Source organism: Vespa crabro, chromosome 10 (assembly GCF_910589235.1).
Source record: "Vespa crabro chromosome 10, iyVesCrab1.2, whole genome shotgun sequence".
NCBI lineage: Eukaryota > Metazoa > Arthropoda > Insecta > Hymenoptera > Vespidae > Vespa > Vespa crabro.
The window spans coordinates 7,854,636-7,867,846 of NC_060964.1; the positions used below are offsets into that span (position 1 = coordinate 7,854,636).

Sequence of the window (13,211 nt, forward strand, 5' to 3'; positions counted from 1 at the left end):
CGCTATATCACACTATTACTATTAATATAATTGCTACTATTATTATTAATAGTGTTACTAAATACTATTGTTACTAATACTATTACTATTACCATTAGTACCACTACTACTACTACTATTACTATACCTGCTGCAACTACTATTATCATATTACTGCTGCTATACTACTACTATTACTACTACTAATTAATACTATCATATAATCTCGTAGTATATATAAATTATATATACTACGGCTACTGTTTCAACCATTGTTACTACTGTTAGTATTTAACTGCTGATACTATACAATCCTCTCTAAAAGAGGAATAGGATCAGTGCAAAATGAGGCACGAATCGATGAAAAAGGAAAAAAGAAAAAAATAACAAAAAAAAAAAAAAGGAAGAAAAAAGAAGAAAAAAAGAAAAAGAAAAAAAAAAGGAAAACCTCGCGGTGTCGTTGCGTTGCTCGAAAAAAAAATCAAAACTCGTGAGAAAATAACACATATCCTGTGGTATTATCGAATGTAATACGTACACGTATTCAAAATTCATTCTCATATATACAATTCAAATGTTAATTTTACGATCTATCAACGATCTAACAAAATTATCAAATCTATCAGACATGAACGAAAAGATCGAGTTCGATCGAACGATCATCTTCTCAAATGATCGATGTTTCGCAAATGTTTAACTTGATATCGCACAAATATAAACTGACGTTTCGAATCGAATGAAAGACGCGAAACGAACGAACGAATGAACGAACGTACGAACGAACGAACGAACGAATGATCGATCGATCGATATAAATGTAAATATAGTAGCACACTAACGTTATACTCGAGCGACAACTTGCGAGTTTTTCGAATACACTTGTGAGTCTCTTTTTCCGATAGACTGACTAGATTTTCTCAATTTGCTTATCTTTTTAGAAGGGCGAAGAGAGAAAAGAACGGTTCGCTTCGGACTATGGCGATTCAAGACAAAAGCTCGTTCGTTCTCCCCTCGAAATTTTTCAACCATCGCTATCACCATCCTCCCCCCCTCCCCACTCCAACCTCACTTTTCTTTCTCTCTTTCTCTTTTTCTTTCCCTCTCTTTCTGCCCACTTTTATTCCAATCTATCATTTCAACCACCCAATCCTCACCAGGTTACGTGTGTATTATTATCAGCGAGAATAGCGAATATACGAGCGAGTCGAAACATGAAATGAAATATCGTATGTAAATAATTACTGTGATAAGATAAGATTATTAATTATTATTATTATCGCCGAATGCGAAACCCCGTTATTGAGACGAAAGATGAAACGGAAATCGTGTCAGTAGCCAGATACTCGGTTTATTTCCTGGATCACACGTACGAGTTAATTAGAATAAAAAAGATATATATATATATATATATATATATATATATATATGTCATCTTTTGACTTAAAGATGTCGTCGATCTTTTCATCGATCTTTAACGAAATTATTTTATTCTCGCCGAGCAACGTGATTCGAATAAAACGCACAAATAGATACAGGAAATCTATCTACCGAACTCTTCTTCTTCTTCTTCTTATTCATTTTCTTCGTTCTCATACATATCTTTTTCAAAAGTTCCAATAAAAAAAGAAAAAAAAAAAAAAAGAACCATTATAATACTCATAGATCTTTCACGTTGCTAAAAGTACCGATTCGAAATAGAGATTTATCAGATATATGTATCGACAAATGAATAAGATGATCTCGTGAAATTTCGATATCGATCGACTGACAAATATTTTAGAAATTAGTATGGCATACCTAAACGTGCAGTATGTATGTGCTCTTCTCTCTCTCTCTCTCCCTCTCTCTCTCTCTCTCTCTCTCTCTCTCTCTCTCTCTCTCTCTCTCTTTGGCTCGTAGGTGGGTCCAATGAAGCGATTAAACTACTAGCCGGCATTCTAGACGAGCCATAGTGCCATTTGCTCCTATATGCGCATACCATAAGCGAGCTCGACGATGACGAGGACGACGAGAACGACGAGGATGACAAGAGAAGAGAAAACGAGAGGATTGGAGGGGAGAGGAGAGGAAAAGATAGAGAGAGAGAGAGAGAGACATAGAGATTGACGGGTGGTCAGGGTGAACGTTTCGTTGCGTGCTCCGACTTGACGAGTACGACGCATATTGGATATGCTACAGGCTGGCGGGCCGGCCGATCAATGACGAGCATAACTATTATGCGTCGTTCTATTCGTGTGTTACGTGTGTATATGTGTCTGAATTGTTTGGAATAAGTAACGGATAAAGCATTTAACGTTTAACGTTCAATATTTTCTTAAAATACTTCAGACAATTATTAAATTATCTATCTCAATTTTCCTTTTTTTTTCTTTTTTTTCTTTTTTTTTCTTTCTTCTTCGTCTAAAATCAATATTATACCTATGATTTTAATACTGTAATATTTTAATATTTATAATATTAAATTGAAATCTTTCGTGATATCAATGTACGTTTTTAAAGTTACATCGTATCACATAGAGAGAGAGAGAGAGAGAGAGAGAGAGAGAGAGTATATGTATATGTGTGTGCTAATGCAGATTCGAAATATTTCGAAAGATAATAGAAGTTTCTAATCGTGCTGAAACATAACATAATTTTTCGTCAAATAACAAAGTTTAATATTTTAATCGTCATAATTCGTACGCCTCTTTTTTTTTCTTTATACATTTTAAATTCATTGACGGATAAAAAGTTTGTTACTATCGATATATCGCGTATATTAGAGCGAAACGTTTTACCTTGCACGTACATACATACATGTATTTAAATCGTAGGACAAATCCCTTGTATTTGCTCAACTAAAATTTATTTCACTCTACTCTTGTAGGAAACAATTATCTACGACGACGTATTATCAACTCGTATCAAATAGACACGACTATTGTTAGCAACTTATTTCTACAGGCGGCTGGCCAAAATCATTCTCAGATTCAATAGTTACAAATCATTGCGTTTCGTACGAATTCCTATACGCGAATAATTTCACGTTGTAACCATACTCACGGTGAATATTGACATTTCGTTAAATGTAATCAAACGTGACGTATTAATATATCGTCCACGACATTTTTCCATCATTTTGAAAATATATTTACGTCGTTTGTATATATATATATATATATATATATATATACATATATATATGCATGCACTGTACGCGCTTAGTGTGGCTTCGAATTTCTTCATTTATCATATTATCGAATTCCTTCGATTATCACATTTCGAATAACATTTAAATGCTGAATTATTTAAATCAAATCAATTAAGTTAATATTTATCATCGGCGAATCGAAAAATTTTCATGTTCGATCCTAAAAATACGAATATATTATAATCACGCCTGTTTTATTGGATTTTATCGGTCGATTTTTTTTCTTTTCTTTTTTTTTCTTTTTTTTGGGAATTTTTCAAAAACGGAAGCCAGAAGATGAATTTTTCAAGAAACCGTTTAAATCTTTGTTGGAATTTAATCTGCGAGATATTCGAATACAGATAGCAAGATCCTTCGTAGAATTTTTAAATTTAATCTTTCGCATAACTTTCGTCTATTCAAAGGAAATGGTATTCCACGGGACTTCGATCGGATTAAAAAAAGTAACTGACTGATGGCACGATTTCTAAACTATCGAATCGGCGCGTAACTCATTAATTATTAACACATTTGTTACCATTTAAATGACTTTCGTTTCGAAAACGAATGATCAAGCTATGTATCTATAATATAAAGTGCATCGCGTTGATGTATGCGTACGCAAACTTTGAACATACGAAAATATACATATATAAATATAAAAATATACATATACATAAATATATAAATATAGGTAAAACAAAACAAAACAAAGCAAAAAAAAAATAAAAAATACGCGTTATATATACATATTATATACATAATTATATATATATATATATTTACATACATACATACATACATACAACATACATACATACATACATACATACATACATACATACATACATACATACATACATACATACATACATACATACATACATACATAAATACATACGAATATACATAACATATACATCTAAGAAGGAAAAGAGGACATAGCACGTGTGAGAAACAATATTGTAAGATAAAATAATAAGAAGATTGAACCGTCGTCGCGTCGAAATAAATGAAATTGAACGTTATGGATATAACTACGAACTGTTAATAAATTGTAATATTAACTGATTCATTAATGAACTAAATACAAAGGAATTGAATTAGGTTACACGGACAACTCGTAGTCTGTCCCTATATTCGTCTCTGTTCCTATTTTCTTAAAATGCGATATTATTATTAAAAGACAAATATATATGTGTATATATATATATATATATATATATATATATATATATATATATATATATATATATATATACACATGCAATTACATAGATAGATATATATATACACATACGAAATACGCACATATACACAGGCGCGTATACGTTGAAAATAGCACGCAAAAAGAGAATATATGTATCTCTAATTCTGGCTGGATTTCAATGTCAATCGAAATGTTTATGCGAGAACCTAACTTCGAAGTAAACATGAAGAGAAGAATGAGGAGAAAAACGAGGAGAAGAAGAAAAAGAAGAAAATAAAAAGCAGAAAAGGACCAACATGGCGACCACCTTCAAACAGGATAGAGGACAACGACGTTGACGAATAGAAAAAGCTGTGCTGTTTACACGATACTCGTTTAAGTGCAAACGCATTCGTTATCGTAGTTACGATGTGTCCGCACATACATACATACATACATGCATACACACACACACACACATACACACGCACGCACGTACGCACGCACGCACGCGCGACACGCAGACCCGCCCCACAAACTCTGTCACGAATTTAACCATTGCATCGATCCAACTGCTGTTTACATGAAACTTTTTAGTACATAAACTCGTGCTTGTAACCTTTGCATCAATAATAATTATAATAGTAATAATAATATTAATAATAATAATAATAGTAATAATAATAATAATAATAATAATAATAATAATAATAATAATAATAATAATAATAATAATAATGACGATATATAACGTAACGTGAACAATTTCGAGAATAGTATACATATATAAATTAAATAAGTTAAATTAGCCGCGCGGTATGCTCAAAAAGTAGATAAGAAGTCTTACTCTGTATATGCGCTTAAAAGATAAAAAGAAAAAGAAAAAGAAAAAGAAAAAGAAAAAAGATCTCGTTATTATATATATGCGTACATATTATGTATATATATATATACATATACATATATATATATATATATATATATATATATATATATATACATATATGTATATTATAACATAGGTATAGAAAGACATGTATCGCGGACCGTGAAGGATTATTGAATGTGATGTTTCATATAGAACGTAGCTCGCAAGGTTATACGAATCGATAACTCGATAACTGGCGGAAGAGTCGATGTCGAAGAAGGTATCTTAGAAACTCTCGGCGCTGGCGCTTGTGAAAAGATGTATGTATTAAAAAAAAAAAAAAAAAAAAAAAAAAAAAAAAACAAAAAGAAAAGGAAAAAAAAAAGAAAAAAAAAGGAAAGAAGAAAAAAGAGAGATTTCTATCCGACTGTGATGAGAACCTTTTCATTCAAGAATTTTCCGTTCTTTTTCTTTCTCATCTTTTCCTTTTTCGTTTTCATCCTCTCTCTCTCTCTCTCTCTCTCTCTCTCTCCATCTTTTGATTTTAGAACACAAGAGACATCGTCGGTGAGATTGAAAAGCGCATTCAAGTTGTCTAAATAATAAATTAAAAAGAAAGAAAAACTATGTTTAAGTGAAAAATCATATTAGATCGATCCAATTATTTTTCTTCTTTCACGTGTTCTCCTACAAAAAGATCTCGTAAGTATTGTAAGAAAGGAAAAAAGTGATAAGGAACGAGCTGAGAAATAAATTGGTTACATATAGATAGAAAGATTAGGAAAAAAGAATATATATCTGTGTGTGTGTGTGTGTGTAATGAAAAGAAAAATAAAGAAATGAATTGGGTGGCTCTTCCGCTTGTTCGAGAATCGCCTGGAAGAAAGTGAATGGCCTCGAACGTGAAACGAACAAATTGCCAAACGCGATTTAAAGATAGATATATGCGCCTTCGCGTAAGTGCGAGAGTTTTACTCTCTGCATGTCTTGTTGTATTTATTATTATTATTAATAATTACGATGATAGAAATACAACACGAATAACGAAGTTGAAATTTCTAATCGATCCTAACTTTGTACCATACGATTAAATTAATTTCATTCACATTGCGTATATTTTAATTAACAATAAGACGTAAGTACGCAGGATCGACGATTGGAAAAACATTCGTGACATTCTCGATCATTTTATCTTTTATATAATAAAATTTCCTTTGATCCCATCGAACGTTTCGTCAATGTTCGAGAATCACGAGCTTAATCATTTTAATAAACTCTTTTCATTTTTATATCCGTGAAACGGATTTATCGAACGATCTATGATATATCGATCATCAAAATGTGGATCGATCCTGTGCGATAGATGCCGACTGGCACCTCAATGAATTATAAATTATTTCATCGAGAATTATAATAAAAGAATTTTATCCGATAAACACTTATCGTTGTACTGAAAGACGTTCAAATGATTCATCGAAGACGATCGATTATTCCTTTCTTTTTTCTTTTTTTTTTTTTTTTTTTTTTTTTTCTATAATGCAACATTTCAAATGCAATTTCTCCTTTGACTTCGATAAACAAAATTTACTATTATACTTATTATTTTATTAATATGGATACGCAAGCTCTACGATACAATTCGATATACGTATATTGAAAAATATAAATATATATAGAAAAATACCTAACGTTATGTATATATATATATATATATATATATATATATATATATATATTAGAAAAAAGAATAAACGAATTGCTAATAACCAATGTAATTGCTAATGCAATTTAATTCTACGTATACTTTTCTTTGTGACGGGCGAGTATATAATATATTTTTAATGTGAAAATATATGATACGATTAAAAAATTTAAAAACAAAAAAAAAAATATGAAGGAGAATAGATAACAATCAAGAGAAATACATGTATAGTTTCTTTCTTTAAAATCCAGTATTGTCATAGAAGAATAATATAATAATCACTTTGTAAAACTTCGATGTAGATTATGAAGGTACTTGCTTATCCATATCGATCGTTAACCGGGCATTCGAGATAAATGTAATAACGTGAGTTCATTTGGACTAACACACACAGATATTGTACTAACACACATAGATACAAACGCGAATTTGAAATTCATATTTCGAGTTAAACCAAACGAAAATAAAACGCATTGAAATTTTCTTTATACGCCAATGAAAAAAAAAAGAAAAAGATGAACAAAAAAATTCATATTATAAAATTCGCTTCGTAATTTTTAATTTTATTCGCTCTTGTTACTTTCCACAAATGAAAAATAAATGAAAAATAAGTGAAAAATAAGTGAAAAATAAAAACATATACGGATAATAAATAAATCAAACGAAAAAAAAGAAAAAAAAAAAAAAGAAACAGAAAAATAAAATATGAGCAAAATGCGGAAGGAGTATTGCTGGTATTGCATGGAATTACTTTGTGCATTAACAGTAACGTAGTAGTATTCGTAATATCTACAAGTACACTGAATTACATAAAGCCGCGCCGCCATCGTATTAATTAACATACAGTCAGTGCCAGGAAACACACTGACATTGAGTGCATTAGCTCTCTCATTCTCTCTCTCTCTCTCTCTCTCTCTCTCGAAATAATTACACGAATATCGATCGTTGCGAAATATCGGTTGGACAATTTATTCGTTTTTTCACCTTATGAAATGCATTGCGCTTATGATTATTATTTATTATCTATTGTGCATTGTTTTATTACGAGAGATATTAAACACTCATTTGCAATATTCTTATTACTCGTATCACTATTAAATATGTATATATATATATATGTATAAATATATGTATATACACATATACATATATATACACACACATATATATATATGTATGTATTTATATGTATGTATGTATGTTTAGGGTGTACGTATATTTTCTATTAAAGAAGATAGGAAAATATTGAACGGCTATAATGAACGAATAAAAATAAAAAAGAGAAATAATTGGACTTTGAATTGTGCCGTAAGAGAATAAAAATGAAAGCACGCGAATGAGAATTTTCGATAATCAATACCTTTAATTATTATTCCTTTTGCGAACGAATCTGTCCGATCTTCGTATATCTTCGTATCGTGCCAACACCAATACCACCATCAACCACACCATCACCTAATACAGCGCGATAATTACAATTTGTATAGCTAAACGAAATATACAGAAGATACGACTTCGCGTTAATTATTATTGTATGTATGTATGTACGCGTATTTAATGTATGTATGTACGTATTTATTAACTAATCGAAACAGAAAAAGAATACAAGAGAGGGCGTACATCGTGCAATATAATTCAACTTTTGTATCTTTACGTATAAATTGTGTAATTTATAAAAAGATAAAGAAAAGAAGAAGAAGAAGAAGAAGAAGAAGCGTATTATCTGTTAAGAATACGACATTTAGATGGAAAATAAAAATTGTAGTTGCGATAGTATGAGTTTATGAACGATCACAATGTTAACGATTAATAAATAATTAAGCGACTATGATTTAACAAAAGAAGAAAATTAAACAAAAAAAAAAAAAAAAAAAAAAAAGAAGAAAAGAATAAAGAAAATAAAAATAAATAAAAGAATAAAAGAAAAGAAAAAAAAAAAAAAAAAAGAAAAGAAAACAAGAAATAATAAATAATTACTATTAATAATTATAAGTTACGCTTATTAACGTTATTAATGTAAATTTTTCATACAGCGTAAATGCGACAAGTTCGTGAATAAATAATATATTAACGGAATAACCTAAGCTACATCCTATCGTGGTAATGGTCGGATACGTACTAACGCGTTTGTTTATATATTACCTATCCTATTCATAACGAATTACGAGTACTCATTACGTATAATAGTTTCAAGGTGGTAGGTATACGAGAAATACGATAACAAGAAACAATGTATGTTTTGAAAGAGTACTTGGAAATATTAATAACAGACTGAATACGAAGAAGTCATTTATAAACACACGAAATATCAGATCGGAGATGACAGAAAACTCGAGAGTTGAGAATTCTTTCACGTACGTATGCTTAGATACACATAGTTACGTATAGAACAAGTTTATAAATGAAAAATCTAATCGTAAAACTCGAGAGATGAGAATTATTGGACGTACGTATGCTTAGATATACGTAATTACGTATAAAACGAGTTTATAAATGAAAAATCTAATCGTAAAGTTTCTTTCTTTTACGAGAAAAATATTGTTAGATGGATTATTTAAATTATTCGAAAATAAAATGATAATGTAAGAACATTGAGAATCTCGTTTAAATTTGGAGCTTTAATTTTTCTTCTTCTTTTTTTTTTTTTTTTCTTTTTCTAAGGCTTTTCATCACCCCCTAGTTTTGTAATGATTTACGCCAACAATCAATAAATACGTTATTCTTTAATGATTTTGATAACGTCTCATTTAAAGTGAAAGTTCAAGCGAGTACACGACTTTTCCGTACTGTTGAAAAAGATTTATTTTTTTTTTTTTTTTTTTTTGAGAAAAAAAAACAGAAAATCGTGTCAAAGAATAGCATTCTCTCGATAATAATTATTAGTTAGTTTATTAAAATTAAAATTTTGAAATAGCGAACGTTCGCCTAATATCAAGAAAAACAAACTTTTTGGAAATTTTGTTAATCGTCGATTTAGTTTTCTTTTGAATTACAACGCATCGAAGCTCTTTACTTTTAAAAAGTGAAAACTTATAAATTAATATTTTCGATAATTTTTCAATTATTTAAACGATTTTTAATGTACACGAAATAAAATAAATTAATATTTAAACAAAAGTACATTCGTTTAAACATTAAAAAGATCGTAAACGTCCGAGAAACTTAAAATAATTTTAATATAATATTTTTTGTCAATTTTATCCTTTCTTCTTCTTCAGAGATTATCGAGGGATAAAATTCATCATTGATTTTTACGCGAGAATACGGGAAGGATAGGAAGAACACTTGCGCGCGTGTCGATTGGCACAGGCGTGGGTGTTCGTGAACGCGATTAAAAGTTTTATCGGAGATTTTCTTTTATTTGCTCGAAACATTCGTTTAGATTATCTCGCGAACGTAGATTTTACAGTGAAGTCGGAATATTTCTAACACTGGCGTGTGATGTCCGAACGCTATTAAAATACCTTCCTATGAACTTTGTCGTATTGTTCGAAATTCAGGATACACGAACGGTATTATTTAATATTGGAGTATATGTAGCTGCCGATATTGCAACAATCCTGTTAACCATAAGCAAAGACTGACCAATCTCTAGATAGCATTAAAAGCTAGAATTTTCGGTTATCTTATATCATCTCAAATTTCAGCTTAGAATCATCGTTATTCTAACACTCACGTGAGTATTCACGGGCGTGATTAAAAAATCCTACCGAGGATTTCGTTTTATTTGCTTGAAAATTCTATTGGATTATCTCGCAAACGCGGATTTTAGAGTAGAGTCACCGTTAGCCCGTGGGTCTCCAGATGTAGCAACCTCCACGTGGTGAGACCTGGGTCGGTATTACTTGCTACTTATAGAAATTGAATCTAATGCAAGTACTACCGGGCGAATGGCTACATATTTCGATATATCTTCAAAATTCCTTTATTCTAACTTTGATTTATATATTACTTAATAATACTTTCACAAATAAATAGATTGGATATAATAGAATTCTATGGACAAATTAAGTGTATAAATTTGAGAATATAATATATATATATATATTATTTTTATAAAAATCATATAAAAAATATTAATTCGTTTCCATACTATCTATGAAGTAAAATTCCTCTATTTTTTTTTTTTGTCATTTCTCTTGTAATTTTCTTTATATCTAATAAGATAATAATAAGAGTAATGACAAGAAATAGAAATAGAAAAAGAAATACATATATTATATGAAATAATATTTAATATATAAATATTCATTAATTTTTGTATCCATTATATTTATTATCCTTTATGCATTTATATAATAAAATAAATGCAATACTGCGTTGTATCTATCACGAATTATTGCAGCGACAGGCACGCCATCATTAAAAAAGAATATGAATGGGAAAAAATGAAAAATATAAGTTCACAGTTTACTAAACATTATTTATTTTGACTATTTGTTTTAACACACATTAATTCGATCGTTACGTTACCTGCGAGTTACTTACGATGATAATGTTCCCCACTTACACATGTAATTCATATCTTGTCCATATCTGTCGCTGAAGTTATCCACCCTACGAGCGAAATGTAAACTTTCTTAAGCTCGGTAAAAAAAATCTGTTTTACCGATAGAATTCACGTCTAAGAGATTTCAGTTATCGCCATTGATATCAAAAAAGTTATATCAAAATCTTCACGACGAAAGTGCCATCATATTCGAAATTATTACAAAAATTTATAACTAGTTTTTATCGATATCTACTTTCGAAAAAAAATAAAAAAGTAAACGTAAGATAAAACACAACTTACAGTAGAATATAAATATAATTTTATAGAATTTATCGCAAATGATTTTTATTATAACTATTTATTAGATAAATTTAATTATTATATAAAGTTTTGTATTTATCGACTGCCAAATATCTTTTACCATAGTAGTACCATGCTTATAGTTTATGTACCGGAAGTTGCTATTGAAAAAAATCAATTTATCACAGTAGGTAATACAGAATGCGACATAAAATTCCTGCCGCATATACGAGACCGTATCCAGAAATTGATAAACTCGATTTCTATTGTTATAAGATGATTAATTATTAAAATATTCGATCCTTGAACTCATTCGTCATTAGTATTAATTAGATAGCGCAGACACAAATTATTTTTAATATTATATTAATATGCGATGAAATACGAGGATGAATAATTATATTGAATATTCGATGCTTGCTTTAATAAAACGATAATAATGATTTCATCGTTCGTTTTGAGTTCATTAGATACGATTTGTTAAAAATGAAAACGATATTCTTTATTTCTTTTTCTTTCTTTTTGTTTGTTTTTCTTTTTTTTTTTTTTTTCCAATGACAAAACATCGCGCGGACCCACTCGGCAATTATTTTCAAGCATTTTTCTATGTGACATCGAAAACGTAAAATTTCGTGATAGTAAAAGAGAAAGAGAGAGAGAGAGAGAGAGAGAGAGAGAGAGAGAAAAGGATTTTAGGTCTCATAAACGAGTGCTCGATTTGTTGATCGTTATTGAAACACAGAGAAAAGTTGACAAAGGATGACGGGTCTTTTGTGTTAACAGTAGAAACATTTCGATTTGATGTTTGTCATAGACTATAGCCACGTATTTTATTCGAACGGAAGAAAGACACAATAAAAAGGAAGCAAATGCGAAAGTCCGTAAAACGATTCTTCGAAACTGAATTGAACAAAAAAAAAAAAAAGAGAGAAAGAAAGAGAGAGAGAGAGAGAGAGAGGGAGTAAGCAAGATCGAGATCGTCATCGTGCCTTCCGAATATCGTTCTGAAACATCCAGTAATCGAACAGAAATGAAACTCATGCCCAGCCGAAAGGCATTTTAGAGAAGATACTCAAACTACGATCCCACACTTTGATAACTTTCAAGTGTATCTGCTATCCCAATAGGCAACAATATCGACAAAATTCTAGAAAGCACGAGAGAGAGAGAGAGAGAGAGAGAGAGAGAGAGAAAAAAAGAGTATGAGTGAATGAATGAATGAGAGAGATAGAGAGAGAAAGAGAAGAAGAGCAAAAGAGAACGAGATTGTTTCCCCGTTATACCACCACTTTAGTATCTCGGTAACGAAGTCAAATCGAGCGTAGAGTCACGCGACATCTTTTACTCGATCTACCCTTTCCTACGGATCACTGACTTTCCTAACAGCCCGTGTAAACATTCTACACCTACCAAGAAAATTTCTATTCGCACTTTTCCATCTTTCTCTCGATCAAGTTACTTTACCCTTTGATAAGAGAGAATCAGAGAAAAAGAAAACGCGAAAGAGATAAA

General features: G+C 30.3%; 1 protein-coding gene across 3 annotated transcripts in view; it reads left to right on the forward strand.

Annotated features, from left to right (window-relative positions):
• Positions 1 to 1,634, forward strand: part of LOC124427568 (neuronal acetylcholine receptor subunit alpha-7-like) — a 252,146-nt gene extending 250,512 nt beyond the window's left edge. For all 3 annotated transcript variants that reach the window (XM_046970658.1, XM_046970653.1, XM_046970654.1), the window contains one exon: positions 1,371 to 1,634. The gene's annotated coding sequence lies outside the window, so the exon portion shown is untranslated. The remainder of the gene's footprint in view (positions 1 to 1,370) is intronic.
• Positions 1,635 to 13,211: the final 11,577 nt, after the last annotated feature.